A 10308-nucleotide genomic window follows, 5' to 3' on the forward strand; every position below is an offset into this window, starting at 1 on the left:
AGGAGGGCCCGCGAGCTGCGTCAGCCTGCACACGCGCTACGGAACCCGCGCGGGGACAGGCGCGCCACTGCGCGCACTCACGCGGAGACGGCTGCGCGCCTGCGCGGCGGCACGCGGTGGCACCTCCCCTCGGCCGCGGGCTCCGCGCCCGCGCCCCCGGCCGCGCCCCCTCTGGGCCCCCGCCCCGACCCGCCGGGACTCAGAGTTTCCGCGGGGCCTGCCCACGCCTTCCCCGGCCGCGCGGCGGGCGGGACACGCGGAACGAAAAGCTGAGCGCCGGGCGGCGATTCTAACAGCCCCCGCCCCGAGGGCTCACGATCGAGTCATTCATTCCGGGGGTGTTTGGGGAGCGTTCCCAGCGCACGGGCGCTGAGCCAAGAATGGAACAAGTCCCTGGGCTCTTGAGAGCTGACAGTCTAAGAGGAGAGGCGAGGAAAAAGAGTAAAAATAAATAATACAGTGCTAGGTACTGAATCCATACGCGCGACGCAGAGCCACAGGTTTTTATCTAACCTACGTTCGAATACCCCGAAGACTGGTTAAATCACAGTCCGAGAGCAAACATCTGTGTGCAAGATCTTCAAACTTTTTAGCTCTTGAGCTCTCTGAAACGATTTTGTGCATCTTCGTACATCCACATGTTTAAAGTGACATCCACATTTTTTTCCCAGCCTCATATTTTATGACTGTCACACTTTTTAAAATATAGTCAACCAATGAATCCTAAATTCCATACGGATTTAATACCCACCAATATCTTTTAAAATACAGTCTCATTTATACTTGGGCAATTTCCATCCTTTATCTTCTGGAGCTCATTTACATTTTACATTTCCTCCAGAATTTTATCCTCATATTTTATATTTGAACTGTTTCATTGATTATCATATATTTCCCGTACATATCTTATATACACAAAAAATGTGTATCGAAATTGAAATTCAAGGATTGTTTCTAAATCTCCTGAGAGATTTCCCAACGGGGAAGGCGTGGGCAGGCCCCACGGAAACACTCTTAAGACTTATTTCAACTGATCAAAACAAATATATTTCAAATATTTACAAATAGGTATTAAACCCCAAAGTTGGAATTTTGTTGGCAATGCATCTTACAGAGATGGAATTGAATGCTTTTTTAAAAGCTAGATTATTTATCATTGGACGAGTACTTCTAGAATGAAAATGAGATGCTTCCATTCAGTTACAAGCTTTTAATTTCTTGGATGTAAGCGCTGAAAAAACTTGTTCACATAAATAAGTACATGAGAATGAATGGAGTTTTGTCAGAGCAATGCAATTCGATTCTTTGAACTCTTTCCAAATTATATGTCCCCTGAAAAATCACATAAAGATCTAACAAGGAAAAAATACTTTTAATGATCTATCCGTTGACAACTCTGACTAGGTTCTTTCAACCTTGTTGAAAGCAAGTAACTGAACACCACCTGACTTGTAAAAAGATGTGTTACTCATTCTCATTCACGACTCAATTGTTCCTTTTTCTGGTGTCCTGGAGGATTTTGCATACCCTGCTAGGTAGGTTAGGAAGATGGGTGAGGCAGAGTTATGCCTTTCTTTTGTAAAGTAGGGAAGGGTCACTTGGGATAAGGGACGATGGAAAGGAGTCCACCTTACACCTGATCCCAAGGCACATTTTCAGGCAGATCAATTCTAGGTGTAAGAGAAGGGAGAATCAGAGAACTGATTGTCTTAAAACAGGCTCTGTGCTCAAACACATCTTAGAAAGTCTTCATACATCATGAATACCCCAGCATTATGTCTACAGTCTTAGGCCTTTGGACAGCTTTATATGTTCCATATGTTGCCTCAAAAGAAAGCAAAAATAAAAATAATAAATAATAGCATGGGGCACTATGGCTCACAGATACCTTCAAAACACTCATACAAGGCAAAATGCTAACCACAAACATTTCAACCTCAAAGCCAGTCTTTGAGATTGACTGGGAAAGTATTTTCATCCTCCTGTGTTGTCAATTAAAAACTCTCACAGTTTAACTGAAAAGCATGTATTAAGTTAAGTGTATGTGCCAAGCACTGTATTAAACCTTAGAGATTTTGGCTGAGTTTGGTCAATTTATTGAAGGAAAACATGAAGAATGTAGGATCTGAACAGTTGTGTACGTAACATACACTACATTTACGATGGAGCCAGATCTTAAAGGTTGAATAGACTAGAAATCTGTGTGAGGGGGAATTCTAGAACTGAGACATTGGAAAAGCATAAAAATATACTTTGTGACTGTAACCCATGAGAGAATGAAGCTACAAAGGTTGACTTTGAAAGATGATAGTGTGTGTGTATATATATGTGTGTGTCTATATAGAAAAATTTTTAAAGGTGTGATATGATTAAAGTTATGTTGTAAGGTTATCTAATGTTACAGGTGATATGGAGAAAAACATGAAAGGAAGAAGAGGTGGTTGGCAATTAGATATGTGGAAATGGCAGGTATCACATCCACAAGTGAATGCTCTGACTGCAGTATTTATACTTAAAGACAAAAACAAGCTATCTTAGAACTGGCTTTCTGGAAAAAAAGAAAGCAAGTCTGTTTCCCATCACTGGAGTGCTTTTTTTTTTATTGCAAATTTTTTGAAAAATTGAAAGAATTGGATAATAATAAACACCTGTACACCTGCTTGCCTCTGTGTGTGTGTGTGTGTGTGTATGTGTGTGCGTGCATGAGTGTGTTACTTGCTCAGTTGTGTCCAGCCCTTAGCCCACCAGGCTCCTCTGTCCATGGGATTCTCCAGGCAAGAATACTAGAGTGGGTAGCCATTCCCTTCTCCAGGGGATCTTCCTGACCCAGGAATCAAACCTTGGTCTCCTGCATTGCAGGCAGATTCTTTACCATCTGAGTCAGCAGGGAGGCCCATGAACCTGCCAACATTCATCAATCAATAATATTTTGCCACATTTGTGCAGTCTGTGTCCCTCTGTCTCTGTTTCTCTCTCTCTTTTGGTTTAACTGCAGATTAATTACTCTGCAAGCATCTCCTTAGAACGGGGTCACAATGTCACTGAGGCATTCATGAAGTGTTTGGCCAGAGGCAGTCCTCTGGGTAATAGAATTTTTTCAGTTGGCTTCAGATGAGAGGCTGGAGGAAATGAAAGCACCATGGTCTGTAGACCAGTGCCCGTCCACTCCATTCCTTACAAGCCTGCAGCTAGCTACAGGAAATTAGCTTCAGGAAACTTTTTCTGAATATTTATTTGTGTTTATTTACTTATTTGGCTGCATCGGGTCTTAGCTGGGACACATGGGCTCTTTAGTTGTAGCATATGGGATCTAGTTCCCTCACCAGGGATTGAACATCAGGAGTGCCCAGTCTTAGCTACTGAACCATCAGGGGAGTCCCAGGGAACTTCTATAACAACTTGGCAGAGTAACTTTATATCTGCCACACCTAATCATCAAAAAGAGGCTTCTAATTTTTATTATGTCATCAGTTCATTTTTATCTCCTTAATCTGGTAATTTTTCAAAAGCATCAGTCCCCTGGAAAGTAAAACGCTGTCCTTCATAGAATGAGACTCACCGCTGTGTATTTCCCACCTTCCTGCCTGGAGACTGTGATTCTACCTGTAATTATGTTACCCAATAACACACCATTGCGTAAGAGCTATTTGATTAGGAATAGTATTCAAACTCATCAACCACAGAACTAATGGGGTCAAATTAACGACGACGATAACTTGAGTTTCACTGGCACTCCCACCTACCAAGCGTACTAACAGAGGCGGCTCACCCCCAGTTTTCTGGGACTCCCTGGGATGGGGAAACCTCTCCTCTGCTCACACCCTGCCCAACGGCTCCCTCCCCAGTTCTGCTCCTTCAGGAACTGCAGGTTCCTATTGAAACAAGAGGGGACGGAGCAAGGCATAACTTTTAAAAGAATGACATAGCCCGAGGGCGCAACATAAACTGATTAGAACCAAATGGGTTCAACATGGCAGACAAGTCAACTTGGACTAGACCTTGATCTTCAATCAGCAAGCTAAATGACATACCAAGAGGTGCCAGGGCAGTTCCAAGGCACTGTCAAAAAACCAAAAAGTGGGCGGCAGCCCAATTCCTGGAAATCTCCACCCCTTCCCCCCAATAGTTCAAATAATCCTCCTACTCATTAGCCTATGAAATTCACCCAGCCCACAAAAACTAACCACTTCCCCACACCGCACTCACCCTCTGAGATGGCCCATACTCTATCTGCAGAGTGTGTTTCTCTGAATAAATCCGGTTCTTACCCAACACTTTGTCTCTCCCTGAATTCTTTCTGCGATGAGACATCAAGAACCTAAGCTTCATTAGGTCCTAAAACCAGATCTATGATCTCAGTTGGAAGACCATGAGTCTTGGCTGGGTTTGAGTCCCAGCCACATGGGTTTAAGTCACAGGCAGGGTTTTGACTGGGTTCGAGTCCTGGCTACATGGATTCGAGTCTCCAACTAGGCTTTTGGCCGGGTTTGAGTCCCAGCACATGGATTCAAGTCCCAGGCTGAGGTAAACGGTTTTATGACCTGGGTCTATAATACAAGCAAAACAGCCAAAGCCACGGTGTAGCCTGAAGAAATGGAGATCACTGTGTTGACCTCTTTTAGGGGAACTCTGGAGCAGACTGCTTGGCCCACACGGTTTTCAATGAAACAGTTCTTTATGTTTTTACTCAGAGATCTGTCTCTCTTAGGAACCCAGACATGCTTTCATGAACCTAGGTTGGTGACAGAGTTGAGTAACAGCTACTCCAAGCTGTATTTATTACTCCCCATTCAATGACTAGGTCTTTTTTCTAGGGCTTCTCTGTCTCATTCTCTTCCATGAACATGAGTCCTGTTCAAGGAAGCAGTGTCAGCCCCCAGGTCAGCAGGCTTCTTTCAGCCCTACCTGACCAGTTCCCAGACATGCCCAGACAAGCCTGCATCTCAGCAACACACCCAGCTTAGAGTCAGGCTGAGATTCCTACTATATCACACAGAATGTATTTCTGAGAAATTCTCTAAAATACGCAGCCAGAGCAGGTTTTGTGTTTCTATTCAAGGTTCCTCATTCTTGTTAACAATGTCATGGTGAGCAAAATCAATAACAGTGTAATGACCTCACTCTCTAATTGACTTGACGTCTAAAGAAAATATGTGTGAAAAGAGACAATATCTTATTGGAAGATGGAATGATTAGATCTTCCCTGGTGGCTCAGATGTAAAGAATCTGCCTGCCAATGCAAGAGATGCGGGTTTGATCGCTGGGTCAGGAAGATCCCCTGGAGAAGGGAATAGCTGCCCACTCCAGTATTCTTGCCTGGAGAATCCCATGCAAAGAGAAGCCCGACAGGCTACATCAGACACAACTGAATGACTAACACACTAAAGCTGAAAAGAACTCAAAATCTGATGAAAGCTTCTCCAATTTGTAGATTGTCATCCACCAAAATACAACCAAATAATATAGTTTTTCCTTTTATAGAAGTATCTTACATTTACTGTAGCACTTTCTAGTTTCTAAAGCTTTGTAGCATCCCTTAACTCATGAAACTGGAGAAGCTGTGTGGCGTGGTGCTAAAAGCATGAGCTTTGCAACCAAGTTGCCTGGGTTCAAATTGTTTTTCTTCCAGTTATTACTTGTGACCTTGGGCAACTTACTTGTTTTCTGACCTGTAAAAGGAGGTTTATAAGAGTACTTCCCTGAGGGTTGTTGTGAAGATCAAAAGTTGAGTATCCATGAGGGACTCAAAAAGAGTACATGTTAGTTACTATCATTATCATCATCTTCTTGAGGATTATAGGGTGTTTTTTTTTTTTTAATGATTTTATTTGTTTACCTATGGTTGTGCGGCATGTTCTTGCTGCATAGGCTTTTCTCCATTTGCAATGCTCGGGTTTCTCATTGTATGGCTTCTCCTGTTGCAGCACGTGGGCTCCAGAGCACAGGCTCAATAGTTACGGCTCATGGGCTTAGCTGCTCCCAGGCATATGGAATCTTCCCATACCAGGGATATGTATCTCCTGAGTTGCAGATAAGGAAAGTGACTGAAAGTCACTCAGTCGTGTCTGACTCTTTGAGGTCCCATGGACTATACAATCCATGGAATTCTCCAGGCCAGAATACTAGAGGGGGTAGCCTTTCCCTTCTCCAGGGAATCTTCTCAACCCAGGGATCAAACCCAGGTCTCCCGCATTGCAGGCAGTTTCTTTACCTGCTGAGCTACCAGGGAAGCCCACAATTAAACTTTTTGAGTTAAAGGTTCTGTCGTCAGTAGGACCATTTAAAGATGTAATTGCTTTTTGGGTGTTAATTTTCCACCATAAGGAGATCATATACATGTCTGCTATTTTTGAATAGTTTCTCATTGTTAATTTAGTAAAATGCTTTTTCTGTAAACTAGCAATGAAAGGATAGGCAAAATATGAAAAGTAAATAACATAAACACCATGGTTTTGACCATTCATGTAATTTATATCTAACTTGCTAACCAAATAACTTTTTAAAAACTTATTTATTGAAGTATTATCTATTTACAAGGTCCAAATAACTTTTTTTCAACATCCAAAAGTCTCTCAGTTATTGAAACTGAATTTGATGGATTAGTTATTGTAACATATAAGTAACAATACTAGTTAGCACTTTATCCATCAAATCTCTAAGAAGGCAGGGAAGAATCTAAACATCATATTTAATATATGACATATATATTTTAAAAAGTTGGAAATTCCCTGGCAATCCAGTGGTTAGGACTCTTCACTTTCACTGCCACCCCAGGTTTGGATTAAATCCCTGGTTGGGGAACAAGGACCCTACAAGCCAAGGGGCATGCCCCCCCCCTCCCAAAAAAAAGACAGCCTTGAGCTTCTTTTGAAAAAACAGCATATCAGCAGTTTGGATAAACTGCCTCAGCTTGAAGTCAAAATAAAAACAAACAAACCAAAAAAAGGCAACCCACCTCCTCCTTTCCTGTTTTGACTACTAATCTTACTCACCTTCTTTTTCTCCTTCCTCTTCCTTTTTCCCCCTATTTCATTGCCTGCTCTTATCTACTTTACAGTCCTTACATATCTTGGTAAATTATTTTTTCAAGTGAATTTGACTGAGTTATTTTGGTTTTGTTTTTGAAGAACCTATTAAGCCTCCTCCCTCCTCACTCCGACCATGTGGATCTGCTGGGCATATAACCTCCCAGCATCACAGACACCTCAGTTTGGCTATGTGACTAAGTTCTGACCAACAAGCTGTAAACAGAAGGGATCACAAACTCCCAAGGAAGCTGCTTGCCCTCCCTTATTTCATTCTTTGCTCCTTAGAAGAAAAGCTCTGACAAACATACACAGTGTAGTAAGTAGCAGAGACTTCACTTTGCCAACAAAGATCCATATAGTCAAAGCTATGGTTTTTCCAGCAGTCATATACAGATGTGAGAGTTGGACCACAAAAAAGGTAGACTGCCAAAGAATTAATGCTTTCAAATTGTGGTGCTGCAGAAGACTCAAGGAGATCAAACCAGTCAATCCTAAAGGATATCAATCCTGAATATTCATTGGAAGAACTGATGCTGAAGCTGAAGTTCCAATATTTTGTCCACCTGAGGCCAAGAGTTGACTCACTGGAAACAAGACCCTGATGCTGGGAAAGACTGAGGGCAAGAGGAGAAGGGGGCAACAGAGGATGAGGTGGTTGGATGTCATCACTGACTCAATGGACATGAGTTTGAGCAAACTCAGGGAGATGGTAAAGGACAGGGAAGTCGGGTGTGCTGCAGTTCATGGGATTGGACACAACTTAACGACTGAATGACAACAACATTTCACTCTTCCTGTGCCCCATCCTTAGGTTAGAACACAGACATGGTGGCGGGGGTGAGCCAGCCTCCACCATGACTACCAGGACCACACCCTAGGATGACAGGGCCCCAGCCTGCAGATGACTTCATGGCATGACTTCAATGCCACTCACCCCCATGGATTAACAACTCAGACTTCCTTGTAAAAGAGAAAGAAAGCTTTTATCTAGTTTTTCATTTCTAAACTGGCCAAATCAGTATCTTAATTAATGCAGGTAAAATAAACAGACAAACATACTTTGCTGTTTTCCAGCAATTTGAGGCTCTGGTGAGTAAAATCCTTCAATTTCCTGCCTCTCCATCTATAAACTCATCTATATGCACACTCATTTTTCTGTCCCTATCCTAGTCGAGGTTTAATACTATTGCAGAGTCTTCAGTTCAGTTCAGCTCAGTCGCTCAGTCGTGTCCAACTCTTGCAACCCCATGAATCGCAGCACGCCAGGCCTCCCTGAGAATCTTAGGTATCTTTAAAAAACAAAAAAGACCACAAGTGTATATATGGATTTTTTCTTGCACTTCTTGGGCATATGGCAGCTCAGGTGGAGATCATGCTACTCCAGCATCCTTTATGCTCCCTTACACCCAGTTCATATCTGGTCAATCCAAGCAGTGGATTCTTTGGGGTGGAGAGGAGCAGCTACCAAAGAAATGTGAATATAACCAGTTCTGTAACCTCGGGTGAAAATCTAGCTCCCTTTGTACTTTTAGGACAAAAGTTACATGCCAAATGAACAATGACTTTAGATACAGAAACATTTAAGGAGCAGGATTCTATGCCCTGGAGCTATTATGATGAAATCAGAAATCCTGGCTCAACAGAGAATGGCTTAGGAGGCATTGCTAAGGGCATCAGACAACAAAGTTACTGTTCATGCAAGCATAAGGTAAGTTTCCTAACCATTACAGATAATCCTCATACCTTGAGTAACTTTAATCTCAGTCTAACATTCACATTCTATTTAACAAATCACCAGCTTCACAATACCAAACCCATTTTTATAGTCAGTATGCCAATTAGCAAGGCTTATGGAGGTATTCATCATAGAATATGTTATCAGCAAGCTCTGGAGTGTGTCCCTTTCTGATCTAATGCTAGCAGAAGACTATTGAATTGAGTGTTTTTTGTTTGTTTGTTTGTTTGTTTTTTTAAGAATCAATGGTTTTATTGAAGATTAAGGTACTCAAATGTTAACAGGTCATAGGCAAAGGGAAGAAACAGAAGTCTCAGATGCGTTGGTAGAGGTGGGAGGGTACAAACAGCTCTACCCGACAAACATTCCAGATCCAGGGCTTCCATACTTCTCCAAGGCTTGATTTCTCATGGGTCACTTTCCATTCAAAGGATTTTAGGCACCAAATTCAACAGGATTCCTTCAGTTACCAACCAAGAGTCTTTGGGTCTTCTCTCAGGCAAGGCATCCAGTGAAAATAAGATCTAGTTTTCAGATTCCTCTGGAGGATTAAAAAGTCTCTTTCGCATTGCATTGCCAAGCTCCCTGCTCTTGTTCCTCCTTTCCATGTACTCATTCTTCAAGCATTTTCTCATCTCCCGATCAAGATCATTGCAATGACCAAAAAATTTCAGAATGCTGTGATTTTTGTGACATTCCTTAAGCAAGTTATCAAGATGTTGCACTCTTCAGTATGCAAGTGTGGAGATAAGTCAGGATGCATCTTTAGGAGGAGATGGAACACAGCAGAGCAACCCGACTAGTGGCCACACCCGGAGAGCGGAAGCGGTATTCACCGGCGAAGACTCTGCGCCTCCAAACGCGAGGCCTGGACGCCGGAGCCGGGCCTGCTCTGGGAGGCGAAGGTAAGGCGCCCTGAATTGAGTGGTTTTTTTTTTAAGCATTATTTCACCCTTTATAGAATTAAAACTTACATTGTCGGCAGATATATATAACATCACACTAACTATACTGAAATACAGTATTTTTAAGTGAATTACAGAAATGTTATCAGTGAGTGGTAGTTCCATGACTAAATCCTCACCAGGAAAATATGAGCAGAGGTGATGAGTACAACCTCCACCTGAAGCGCCCTTGACTTTCTTTCTCACGTGCTTCAACAAGGCTGTGCCGTCGACTCAACTTCAACATGTAATGATGGCGAAGCAACTAGATGAAAGGAATGTGAACCCCTGACTGATTTCATGGTGCAAAGCTTCATACCTGTCTAGACTTACCAGACACCACCCTTATGGCAGAAAGTGAAGAACTAAAGGGCCTCTTGATGAAAGTGAAAGAGGAGAGGGAAAAAGTTGGCTTAAAGCTCAACATTCAGAAAGCTAAGATCATGGCATCTGGTCCCATCACTTCATGGCAAATAGATGGGGAAACAGTGAAAACAGTGTCAGATTTTATTTTGGGGGGCTCCAAAATCACTGCAGATGCTGACTGCAGCCATGAAATTAAAAGACGTTTACTCCTTGGAAGGAAAGTTATGACCAACCT

The 10308-nt window shown here is 42.6% G+C and overlaps 1 pseudogene; it reads right to left on the bottom strand.

Annotated features, from left to right (window-relative positions):
• Nucleotides 1–9017: 9017 nt before the first annotated feature.
• LOC136159570 (COX assembly mitochondrial protein 2 homolog pseudogene) lies at nt 9018–9674 on the bottom strand (annotated as a pseudogene).
• Nucleotides 9675–10308: the final 634 nt, after the last annotated feature.

This window comes from Muntiacus reevesi, chromosome 1, assembly GCF_963930625.1.
Source record: "Muntiacus reevesi chromosome 1, mMunRee1.1, whole genome shotgun sequence".
Taxonomy (NCBI): Eukaryota; Metazoa; Chordata; class Mammalia; order Artiodactyla; family Cervidae; genus Muntiacus; species Muntiacus reevesi.